The sequence below is a fragment of the Lactuca serriola genome, chromosome 7, assembly GCF_051521515.1.
Source record: "Lactuca serriola cultivar US96UC23 chromosome 7, Lser_US96UC23_V15, whole genome shotgun sequence".
Classification (NCBI taxonomy): domain Eukaryota; kingdom Viridiplantae; phylum Streptophyta; class Magnoliopsida; order Asterales; family Asteraceae; genus Lactuca; species Lactuca serriola.
The window spans coordinates 202,077,967-202,091,334 of NC_136414.1; the positions used below are offsets into that span (position 1 = coordinate 202,077,967).

Genomic DNA, 13,368 nt, shown 5'->3' on the forward strand with positions numbered 1-13,368 from the left:
TCGTTTATTTGCTGTTATTTACTTCAATCATGAGCTAAAACTCTTAAACTTCTGTTTGGGGATACAAAATTGAGACTATGGTTTAAAATTTGGTAGGATTAATTCAATGTTGGTGATTTTTGTTAGCTTTAGCTTGCGAAAGAACCTTGTGTGTGAATGATAATTAATTTTCTGTTAATAGGAAGGTAATTAAATAGTATGAACATCTTTTGATTATCAACCTCATATGTTTATGTGACCACTTTGTCATATGTCTAGGATTAATGAACATGAAACTAGAATTAATAAGAAAATTGAGTAAATTCATGTGTGAGCTTGTGTGATGACCATCAACAAGAAGTTAATTAAAGTACCAAATTAGTTAACTATTGCAAGTCTAAATTAACCCGAATAATTAATCTAGTGAATTTAATTAAATTAGACAACTGATCACTGTTTGAGTTAGTTCATTCACTAAGGATTATTATAGTGAACGCGAATCTAAGCACTTGAATCGGTAACCAACAAAAGATTTAATCCATTGCACCATTACCATGAAATCAACCATAGGATCAATTGAGTTGAACTAAACAGAAGTTCCTTCCCATTATTGAATCTAGTTAATTCTTTGTTTTTCTAGTTTTTAGATTAAGTGATAGTTAGTAAGTTTCTAGTCTTGTAAAACTAGAGAAAACCCCCTACTTATTAATTAATTTAGATAGAATTAGTTTTTAGTTTTTATTTACCGTTTCCTGTGTTCGATACCCTACTTATTTAACTATACCACAATTGATAGGTCCACTGCCTTTATGTGTTTATTTTATAATTAAAAGTAGGTTTAAAACTAAGTGAGTTTACACACAACACGTTTTTGGCGCCATTGCCGGGGAACGGTTCCAAAATTAACATTAAATTCTAGTTTAATTGATCATTTGTGTGGGATTTATATTACACAAAGTTACTTAAAAGGTAATTTAGTAATTAGTATAAGTTTTAATAAAAATCCGTTTTTAGAAAAATTTTTCTCTGTTTTTGCCTTCAACTCGCCGAGTGCACTCGTGCCGACTCGGCGAGTTCATCGCTAATTCACAGCTTTAATTTTTATTTATTTTTTGCTCTTTTTACGTGTTTTTTTTGTTTTGTTTACAGTTGTTTCATGACCCGAGGATCTGATACACCTTTGGTCCCTCCTCTTGAAGACCTGGAATCCGCACTAAGGAGGAGCAAAGGCAAAACCGTTGGAGAATCCGCTTCTTCAAAGAACTCGTGACTCAAGAACCTCAAGTCTGTTTTCAGTAAGAAGAGGAGCAGCAAATCAGGAGCATCTAGTGCCTCTTTGACAATCGAAGACCCAATTAAAGAAGACACCGACTACGAGACCGAGGAAGAAGAAGAACCCACATACGAGCACGAATCCGATTTAGCTATCACTATGGCTAATATCAATGAAGTTCCCATGGGGGAATGGAAGAAGAGGATGCGCGATGACACTGGCCCGGGACTTGTGCAGCCCGTAATTCCCTCAACCGCTACTTTCGAGCTAAAGGGCTATATTCTCACTCAACTCAAGGAGATTCCTTTTTATGGGAAGGACCGCGAAGACGCCTACAAGCACTTGGATGAAGTAAATGATGTGGCTGACTACTTCAATGTACCAAATGTGCCACGCGAGACCCAGCTACTTCGCATGCTTCCAATCACGTTCAAGGGTGCTGCAAAGGATTGGCTCAAGTCACTTCCTCCAGGATCGGTCACCACATGGGCCAAGATGAAAGAAGAATTCATAGACCACTTTTGCCCGCCTTCCAAAATAGCAAAGTTGAAGAAAGCCATCGCCAACTTCGAGCAACAACCCGGGGAATCTCTTTATGAAGCTTGGGAAAGGTACAAAGGTCTTCTTAGAAATTGCCCACACCATGACCTCAATAGCCAACAAGAGGTCTCCATTTTCTATGATGGAGTCAATGTCACCACAAGACAATTGCTCGATTCACAAGGCCCGCTCACGAAGAAGGCGCCCCCGGTAATCAAGGAGTTAATTGAAGAATTCTCTAAGCATTCTAGAGAATACCACAATCCAAGAAATGAAGTAAGTCGGGGGGTAGTGAACTCGGCAAATGATAGCATGGCGGCGGTGATAGCTAAGCTCGATAGTCTAGATAGAAGGATGACAAAAATGGATCAAACAATCCATGCTATTCGAGTTGAATGTGAGAATTGTAGAGGGCCCCGTCTCAAAAACGATTGTGACTTGGATGAAAATGGAAACAAGAAAGCTCAAGTGTTCTACTTAAGCGGTGATCGATACGACGAGAATTGGCGGAAACCGAAGAAGGAATGGCTCCCATACGAAGAATACAAGAAGGATAAGGAGGAGAAATACAAGCAGAAAGAAAGGGGATTTTATCAAAAGGAAGAACCGGTTATGGAAAAGAAAGCCGATTTAGAAGAAATGTTCACTAGATTCATAGCCGCATCCGAGAAAAGGCACAATGATCATGATGCTGCTATACAAGAGACCAGAAATATGCTAAGGAATCAGCAGGCATCTATTCTCAACATTGAGAAACAGTTAGGACAACTTGCATATCAAGTGAACGAGAGAAGACCGAGTCAACTTCCAAGTAACACCGAAAACAATCCGATAATGGAGAATGTGAGCGCAGAGACTTCCAGTTATGAAGAAATTTTCACACCTGCACAGAAGATCTCCAAGGTGAATACAAAAAAGGCAGAAGAGTCGGTTCTAGCTAAACTCGAACAGACTCGCCAAGTCCCTCTAATGGACTCGACGAGTCCATGCGCTGATGACAGAAATTTCATTACCTCGAGGCCTTACAATCCCCCTTTGCCATTCCCAATCAGAGCCATGCCTAGAGAGAAGATTAGAGCGTATAAAGCCTTCATGGAGCATGTTCGAGACCTTCAAGTCAACATTCCATTTGTGGAAACAATGCTTCAAACACCTAAGTACTTCAACTTGTTAAAGGGTCTTTTCGCTGCCAGAAAAGATTTAGCTGAAGTCACGGAGTTAGTATTGAGTGAGCTACCAGAAAAGAAGGGTGATCCGGGGAGTATCATAATTCCATGCCAAATTTGGAAATGTACTTGCCACTCAAGCGTTGACCGATTCGGGTGCAAGTATCAACTTAATGCCCTTCTCCTTCTTCAAGAAGCTGAATTTACCGGAGCCAAGACCAGTTAACATGAAGATCCATTTGGCGGACAAGACAACAATTCATCCAAGAGGTGTGTGTGAAGATCTTCTTATTATGGTCGACAACTTTATTTTTCCCGTAGACTTCGTGATACTTGATATGGAAGAAGACCCCGAAATTCCAATTATTTTAGGGAGATCATTTTTGAACACCGCATGTGCATTAATTGATGTATGTGAATCCACACTAACGTTGAGGGTCGGAGACGAGTCATCGGTGTTTAAAGCTTGCCCAGAGATCAAGCAAGAAGAAGAATGAAAAGAAGAGATCTCATTCATTGATTTGGATGATGAGATACTTCAAAAATAACGTGCACTTTTGTAAGAAGAAGATCCAAGCAAGTTGTTGCTACCCCATCATACCACATACCACATAAAGCCTATCCATCGGTATCTTTCAACTGGTATGTGTCTGGCATATCTGGGTGCCAGACTCCCCTTTGGTATCTTTCAACCGGTAGCTGGGAACTAACCTCCCCTTCGGTATCTTTCAACCGGTAACCGGGAACTTACCTCCACTTCGGTATCTTTCAACCGGTAACTGGGAGCTAACCTCCCATTCGGTATCTTTCAACCGGTAACTGGGGACTATCTCACCCCTACCCCTATCTCATAATAAAATATCATAAACATATTGATCGCATTATAACATATCATAATCACACGGCTAGGCATGCATGGGTACTACCCACCCCTTTGGTATCTTTCCATCGGTAACTAGGGCTATATCACCCCTATCACTACTAACACATATGTCATAGCATCCTAGCACATAAAGCATATGAGATAACCACATCACATAATTATCACAAAGACAATCGTTTAACAAACAACTCCTGCTAGTGGGTCGACATTGTGGCCGTAGATCCACTCCTACTGGAAGGTAACTCACCTCAATGTCGTGTATTGCCTGTACTAGTATCGATGCGGAAATCGACTTTCCTCGACCCCTCAATCCCTACACTACAACCCTTCCAAATTTCAACTCATACTTATACTCGTAACCCTTACAAGGGTCATTCAATCCCAGTCAACGTTCAAGTCCAAACCATGGTCAAAGTCAACTTTTGGTCAAAGTCAACATTTGGTTGACTCGACTTGCTGACTTGACCCGCCAACTCGTCGAGTCCCCATATTCACCAAAATGCCATAAACCCGTCGAGTCTAGCAAGAGCTCGACGAGTCTGCCTTCATCCACACGTCGGACAATCTTCAACCGACTCGTCGAGTTTGTTCTTGAACTCGTCGAGCTCATATTCATCCATAAGAAGATGTTAGGTCTATGACTTGTTGAGTTCCTATCGAACTTGCCGAGTTCGTCTTCATAAGCTGGAAGATTGCCTTGGACTCGCCGAGTCTCATGATTTCCAGGTCCAAAACAAACCCCTATCAGGCTGAGTGTTCCTTCCACTCAACCAAAAACCAACTCCGGATGACGTTTTGGGGAAAAAGCATCCCAACTCGTCGAGTCACCCAAGTGACTCGTCAATTCCCTCTTTTTCCAAAACTATACAATCGATTTCAGTGGGACTTAAAGCATCCCAATCATAGATCTAACCTCCTAGGGTCCCTTTTATATGTAAAGCGATGAACTTGATATCCATGCATGGGGTTTTTGGCTCAAAAGGCAATAAAATGGGGTTTATATGATGCATGGGCTTCCTATGGCCATAAAGTTGGCACCTTTATGCCATGGGAACCCTCAATGGTTCCAGATCTGAAGCACAAACCCACACATACAAGCAAATGTGAGCATAGCCTCTTAAAAGCTTAGAAAAGGTAGTAAATAGCCCCCAAACAAGATCTAGGAAATAGATGGTCAGGGTTCAAGCTTTTTACCTTAAATGGACTGAGAATGAAGCAAAACCTCTGGATCTACTTGATGGGATTTGAGCAATACATCAATCCTATGGTGTACATGCAAACCCTAATAGCTTTTAGATCTAGTTTGTCTAATGAACATGCAATTCAATATCCAAAGCTATAAACCCTAGATCTAGCATAAAATTAATCATATTAACTTAAAATAGGGTTTAGATCTAGCCTTTGATTGTTATATAACAATAACAGTATAATCCTTGGCTTCAGAAAGCTTAGTGCCTCAAATGTTGCACCTCTAATGGAGTCACAAACAACACTAAGCAACAAGATGAAGAAGAGAAGAGATGGGAGGCACCAAAAACGGTTAGAAACCCTAATCCAAGTGTTATCCACGTTTTTGGTGCATAGGGGCCTTTATATACATGTAGGCTATTAGGGTTTACAACTAGGAAACCCTAATCTGGCTGCTTAAGCCCTAAGCAGCCCATGGACTCCTTTAACATATCCTTTGGACGAATTCCTTATGGGCTTCCCATAGAATTCGTCCAACCTATATTATTTAGGTAATCCATAGCCCAATTGCAATTATCTTATAATTACAAATCCAGTCCCTTAAGTTTAATTAATCTCTTTTAGCCACAAAATTAATTCTTGACTAATATTAATTAAACAATATGATTTCTCCTTTAATATATTATTCTCATAATATATATTAATAAATCATAATTAAACCTTTCTCTCCTTAATTCATCCTACATATTGCTATGGTGAAGGCAACCCAAAAGGACCATGCTCATAATCGGGTAAAGTACATACCAAAATAGTTATGGACTTAGACACTAATCCAACAGTCTCCCACTTGGATAAGTCTAATAACTATTTTTCGTATGACTTCAGAACCTGATCAGCAATCGTAGCTTTCAAAAGCCGCTGTCAACTCTGATCTTATCAGATACGCATGTCCTTTAGATAAGGGATCATATATTCCTCCATTCTCAAGATATCATATAAACATAAGACATGAATTTCAGTCATTCTCTCTATATTGTTTCCCAACTTCCGATTTATGACGACTGACAATAAACTACAATTGAACACACCAACTTAGTCCTGGCTTGGCCAAGCGCTTAGGTGTCATCACTAAATCATCGAGGGGCCCACATATATTGCTTTTATCCCACTTTGGGCAAAAGGAATGGATAAACTTCGACTCATATGCTTGCTTGCATTCACTGATCGAATAACACACAACAATAAGTTTTATAACACCAAGTTATTAGTGCGTTTTCTTATTATCAATGTGTAACTGACCAACAAATAACAACTCACACATCTCGGTTTCAAGAATATACAATATTATCGACTCACAATCACTCATGATAAATCCATGAAGTGATCCAAGTGAGCGTGAGTTTAATCCAATACTCTAATCTTTATCAAAGCACTCATGAACCCTACAACAAACTTGTGCTATGTCTAAACTCTTCAGACAATCTACAGACACTTCATGACAGTCTTCCTTCTTACTAACTTCCAACGTACGACCGACTGTGGAGGTTCGAATAACCCAGTTATTCGGGAAGTCAAAACATTCAAACTGAAACAACAATAATACTTAATCATATATGGCCCCAAACTTGTGGGAGTAAATAAAACACTTTTGTTTAAACACCATATTGATTACTCATTATTCATTTTTACTGTTTCAGAAAATCAACTAATTACTCAAATTACAACAATAGCTGTCCCATGCACAAAGCATGCACACTATGTTTCCTATGGTCCTTACTTTGTGAAATAGATGCTCATTTCACAATTCCCAATCCTTATCATTAGTGTTAGAACACAAGGTTCTTGCCACTACTAGAATATGCTAGATTCTAACATTTTATGCAACAATCCTTTCGCAAAGTCATAGCACAAAAGTCACCAAGACTTGGCCAATGAAATTACAAAGTACTCTTTCGGAAATTGTTACAAGACAATTCTATAGACATGAAATCTCACATTCAAAGTACATTCCTTTGAACATCCTTCTTGCATAAAATTTTCTAATCTAGACATAGACTCTCAATATCCAACTCCCAATATGGAAACATTTCCATATATGCCATATGACAACTCATTCTTAATAGAATCTTATCTATTCATAATAATGTCGATATGGTCCATCCAATACCATACTTCCAACTACTCACAAGTTACCAATCCTCAGCGAACTTGGATTGTCCTTTGATAGTTGTTTAATTATTTTAGTCAAAACCGATTCTAGTCCTTTTTCCCTCTTAATGCGCTAGACATTTGCAAAATTTAAGAATGGTCAAATATTATAGCATTTGCAATCGATCCTATACCCGAAGCGTATGGGACACGATGCATAATGTCTTACATAAAGATATGATACTTTATTAATCTTTTGCGATAATATTTTATGTGTCACATTCTTACAATTCTAACTATGAAGAGGGATGCCGTAATCATAATCGAAATTTAAGAACACACTATGTATCCTTTGCCTAAATTTATTAAAATTTCTCAATCTAAGCTTTAGATTTTGAAACGAAGTATAATATTCTCTCCCTTAATTATAGCAAAACAACTTTTCAACCCATGCAACCTTGCAAATTGAATCTTTGTTTTTCTATAATTAATATTGCTAACTTGAAATACTTGCCATAATAATCATACAAGCATAACACTTATTCTCCAACTATCACAATGCCTATCGAATTTCTGAAGTTCATATTTCTAATACCAGATGCTTCGATAAGCCTTTATCTAAGCTTCTTAAACTTATACACCTTTGCCTTAGATAGCTCACGTGTGTGTCTAAAGAAATTCAGAACTTATGTTACTAAGTCCCAAATGTTCAGACCAATTGCCAAATCTCACAATTCGAACTATGGAAAGGGATGTCGTAACCATAATCGAATTTGAGAATATAATTTTCACAATTGCTATCTTCTTAAAATCTATCTTAGTGAAAACATTTCCTCATAGTCATTTTCATGAAGGAGGGAATCTTATGACACTTAGATTTTATGGTGTATGAGTTCCTATCCATGTGAATTTGCCAAAATCAAAGTTTGCGACAAATCCAATCTTATATGGACTGAACTTTCTTAATCTTGCTTTCTTGCCTTATGGTAACACGAGTGCCCACCATGTCTTCCAAGTAGTTTAGCAACTTATCCTTACATATCAATGTACTTTCCATTGATCAAGGCGCTTTGTCTTTATGCATTCAAATGAGAACTCATAGAACTCACCTACATAATTAACTCAATTGGAATGGCACAGAAACAAAATAATATCAACACGATAGGTTGTAAACCTCAAGTCGTGTGCTAGTGATGATTGGTAAGGTTTATTCTTGATTTGTTCTTGAAACCTTTTTTTCAAGATCATTAAAACTCCCACTGGCCTCTTGACATATATGTTTCTCTTGTTAGGACACTTTCCTAGACAAAAGAAATATTCAAGAGTTATTGTAGTTCTTATCAAGACAAAACACTTCACATAATTGGTTCTAGCCGGTCTTTGTCTTATCCAAGACAACACAACTTACAACCTTCAGATGTGCAAGAATAAAAAAAACTTTTCCAAATTCCACATTTGTTGAGTGTTATAAACCTACTAAAGACGTGTCACTCAACTCGCAATCTTGGAGTATGACTCTAAGATTCGATATTGGAACGAAGTATGATTGACTTCTTGATTTAACCACTTCCAACAATTCCTGATTCCTCTTCTTAGACATACAAATGTACTAAGACTCACTTAGAGGACCAATTGAGATATGGTTCTTAATCATTAAGACTTTATCATAAAACAAAATAAACTTACTCTCCCTTCTTCTTAGAATAGAGAAACTTTTATCTTTCTGCCTACTTGATCCTTCTTTATTCGTTCTTCTATTCATTGAAACTCTTTCAATCAACTCAGAGTTACACTTAATCTTATAAGTATAATCATATTTACTAAACTTTAGTAAGTCATGACAAATATCTTATCTATCTTGTGGTGGACTTGATCAACGCACAACCTAGTGTACTCGATCTCCTAGTCCTTCACTTGACACTTTGTCAAAGAATTAGTCTAATTTCCAAATATAAAAGTTTTTCATTCATCATGCAACCAAGTTGCATGATTCCAAGTTTATGTCCAATTGAAACTTGGGCGATGAGAAACTCTCCCTGTTTGGTAAATTCTTGACATCTCCATAAATAACATAATTAAGAATCAAATCCATTATTGCTAACAATGGAAATCTTCAAACATCGATTTTTCATACACGCCATTGCAAGGATAAATAAATAAGATAAAATCAAAATTTATTTTTATTGCAGAAAAATTTGTCCTTACAATGCAATTCAATTGAAAAATATGTTGTTACATATTTCTTAGCAATCTATTCTAACTCCAAGTAGTAGCTCAAGAATCTAATCTTCAAGCAATGCGATCGAAATCCATTTCTTCACGATTAGATTCAACTCACTTCTTCCCTTAAGCTTCCTCTTTTTTATTCGATCCTACAAAACATCAAAATGTAATCTTATCACATCATGAATTAAGAATCTAGAATAGGAACTTAAAAGAGCTAGATAGTGTATTTCATACCTGAAGAGGAGTCATAACACTAGACTCTCCCATCTCTTAGATCTCTCAGGTAGATAGGGCAACTTCATCTCCAATGCCCCTTCTCTTGGCAATAAAAGCAAATGGACTCTTTTGGAATGACACAAGGAACTATCTCAGAGTTTACCTTTTCTGGATCTCCAATGTCATCATTTTCAATGTCCATTGAAGTTTGAGAGTTTGATTCACCAGACAAATTTGCTTGACCAGCACGCCAAATCATTGATGATTTAGTAGCTATAAGCAAATAGGTGAGATCAATGAGGGTTACGTCGTGATCCATGATATAGTACTCTTTAACGAACTCATTATATGATTCAGGAAGTGACTGAAGAACCCAGTCAACAACCAATATCTCTGAGATATCGACACCCAACATCCTTAAACTATCAATGAGTGACTTCATCTCTAAGACGTGTGCACACACTGACTTTCCATCTTCATGCTTAATTGCCAATAGGGCTTGAGTGAGCTTGAATTTTTCAAGCCTTTGAACTTGTGGGTTAGGGAGAACAATTGGAGGAGGTGGAGGAAGTGAAGCATGGTCTCTTGTTCCTTGATCATATCGTGGAATATCATCTTCATTTGGAAAACTTGTTCCAAGGGATTTAGGAAAACCATAGTTGTTTGACATCTACAAAACGGGAGAAAATTCAAGTTAAGTTGATTTAGTCCTTAATAAAACACCCAAATGAATTACTAAGGCTAGGATCCAACACAATACTCTACAACCTAGAAGAGGGATGTAGTAATCTAGTCACAAAATATTTGAAGGTATGTAAATGACGATTTACCAATTTCCACCATGAAAAACGAAAAGGAAGTTTAAGTTTTAAATGAATTGAAACTCCTAGATCTTTTGAGATTCATTGAACTTTTCAATGGCATGTTTAATCTCGATTATGCCCTACTATTTGTGACTGGGATGCCGAGGATCACAAATAAGGTGTGAATAACCATACGAATCTACGTGGTGCACCCAATGCTACTATCACCTAATCAATGTGCCGGTTAGCCACACACGCTCCATTGATCTATGATAAGCATCGAGCCACCCTTCGCTACCAATATCATTCCCAAATTAGTGTGCCGGTTTACCACACAAGCTCCACTAATGTTTGACAAGGGTACGAAGTGTAATTCCATGGATTATCATACAATTTCACATTTTGCCTAAAGTAACTATGATTTGGGAACTTTTAAAAGAATTTAGTTACTTTGTACTTCATTATACTTATAATGGAAGGTTTATTTCCTATCCTACCCGTTCGGTTAACGACCCTCCACTAGTCAAGAGTGCGGTGGGTAAGAGTGGATACCCATTCAATCGCCATTTTATAGGCAATTTCCTTAAACACCCCTTATAAATCAGCTTTGTGAATGAGGCCTACTAACGGCAAGACTGACTGTTTACTCATACATATATATATATAATATTAGACTTTTAATGTTATATATATAGTATAGGGTGTATTTTACACTTTTAAAATACTAGGTGGTCTAATTTAGCAAATTATACTTTTAATTTATTTAAATGTAAACCAAAACTTTATGGGTTTATTAAATCTCTTTTGTAACGCCCCATTTTCTGGTATGTAATTTAAATAAAGTATTTTTCATTTCTTAAGGAGTACTCGACGAGTCTGTAGCCCGAATCGTCGAGTAGAGACGGGATGATCATGCAAATGGAGTTGGCTACTCGACGAGTCCATACGCTGAGACTCGACGAGTCCGCCTATCTGGATGAAGCCCTAATTTTTAAGGGTTTGCACCCTATTTAAACATCTTATTGCGCCCCAACTTTGCCTCCATCCCCCTCAGAGCCTTTCTTACCAAACCCTAGCCCTCTTAAAGAGTGTGTGAGTGATTGTTGCTTTGTGAAGGAGCTTTTGGTGCGTTTTGGAGCAAGTAGAAGAAGGAGAAGGTTAAAGAGTTCAAGGAAGAAGAAGTAGATCCAGACGACAATCCTTTGTGGTCATCTTTTCTAGTAATAAAGTCTCCATCTTGCTTATTGATCTAATAAATATATTTTGTCCCCAAATTATTGATATTAAGCTCAAGAACCCCAAATCCTTTGTAATGAAGCCTTATGATCGAGTTATACTTCAGATCTAGCCTCTCTTGAACTCCAGGAGCTCATTATAGCTATCTTTATGCAATCTTGGCCTTGTTCTAAACCCTAGGTGTTTATTATTTGATGAGTTTGGGTATTTTAGCCTCATACCCTTGAGCATGCACGTAAAGTTGGAAACTTTACATGTAAAACCAGTCCTAGAAGCTCATATCTATATTTTGGAAGCACTGAAATCGATTAGAATTGACTGTATAGTAATAGCATGCTTGGGACTCGACGAGTGGTTCTTCAACTCGGCGAGTTGTTCTTCAAACTCGACGAGTTGTTCATACGACTCGGCGAGTCACAGACTGGACGTGTTCTTATGTTGAAGGAGAACTCGACGAGTTGTTCATACAACTGGCCGAGTCGGATGAAGTTAGACTCGATGTTACCGTTGAGGGAGAACTCGTCGAATCTTTTCCAATCTCGACGAGTAGAAGCGAGTAGAGGACCAGAATGGATGACAGGGACTCGGCGAGTTGATGGCCCAACTTGGCGAGTCTGGTCAACAGGAAGTTGACTTTGACCAGGAAGTTGACTTTGACTCGCCCAGGGGTAAATAGTCATTCTACCCTGAGATTAGTATAAGTATTTGATTTAGTGTTTATGGGATTTATAGCCGGGGAGTTCCGGAGCAGCGATCAGGCAGTTTCATATTTAGCATCTCGGCAGCCAGCATTACTAGGTGAGTTTCCTTCCAGTAGGAACGGGTCTACGGCCACAATGCCGACCCGTCTAGTTAGCAGTAGATCCGGACTTTGGTCCGATGCAGTAGTTCAGTGTGCTTGATGTCTTTGTGATTCAAGCATGTCTTTGTGCTATGTGTTTCGGACTTCAGACCGATGCAGTATGCAGTATATGTGCTTATGCTAGTTGATATGTTTATGCTACGTTATGCTCAGTCAGTTTCCGGACTTTGGTCCGATGCAGGGGACACGGTCCTAGTTAGTTCCGGATTTCGGTCTGATGCAGTTAGTTCCAGACTTCGGTCCGATGCAGGGGACACGGTCCCAGTTAGTTCCGGACTTCGGTTCGATGCAGAGGGCAAGGCCTTGGTTAGTTCCAGACTTCGGTCCGATGCAGTTTCCGGACTTCGGTCCGATGCAGTGGGCAAGGCCCAATAGTTGTTTGTGTGTTATTGTGTGGTATGTGGTAGTTTGGGGGAGCTCACTAAGCTTCGTGCTTATAGTTTAAGTTTTGGTTTCAGGTACTTCCATTAGCAAAGGGAAGAGCTCGGGCTGATGGCATCGCACACACCACAGCTTCAGTTTATCCTGAGAGTTTATTTCGGATATTGTTATGATTGATATAGTTTTGTTTTGACACAGTACTATGACATTTGACTTACTCATTCCATGATTTTATTATATATGATATTCGAGGATTTGATTTTTAGTAATATTAAAACAAAAATTTTTGGGTCGTATTTTGGGTCGTTACATCTTTTAATTATACACTTTAATTAATTAATAAAACCATAAGGGTGTAAATTGAACTTTTCAAATTACTTGGGTTTTAGAGTTTAAAATTTCAAATTAAGACTTTTAATTAATTTTAAAATCCAAAACTTGAGGGCAATTTTTGAAACATTTCAAAA

At 38.1% G+C, this 13,368-nt stretch overlaps 1 non-coding gene across 1 annotated transcript; it reads right to left on the reverse strand.

Annotated features, from left to right (window-relative positions):
• Positions 1 to 1,795: 1,795 nt before the first annotated feature.
• LOC145065187 (small nucleolar RNA R71) lies at positions 1,796 to 1,902 on the reverse strand. The gene has a single exon (XR_013688334.1). It is a non-coding gene; the product is annotated as a small nucleolar RNA R71 (small nucleolar RNA).
• Between the last annotated feature and the right edge of the window lie 11,466 nt (positions 1,903 to 13,368).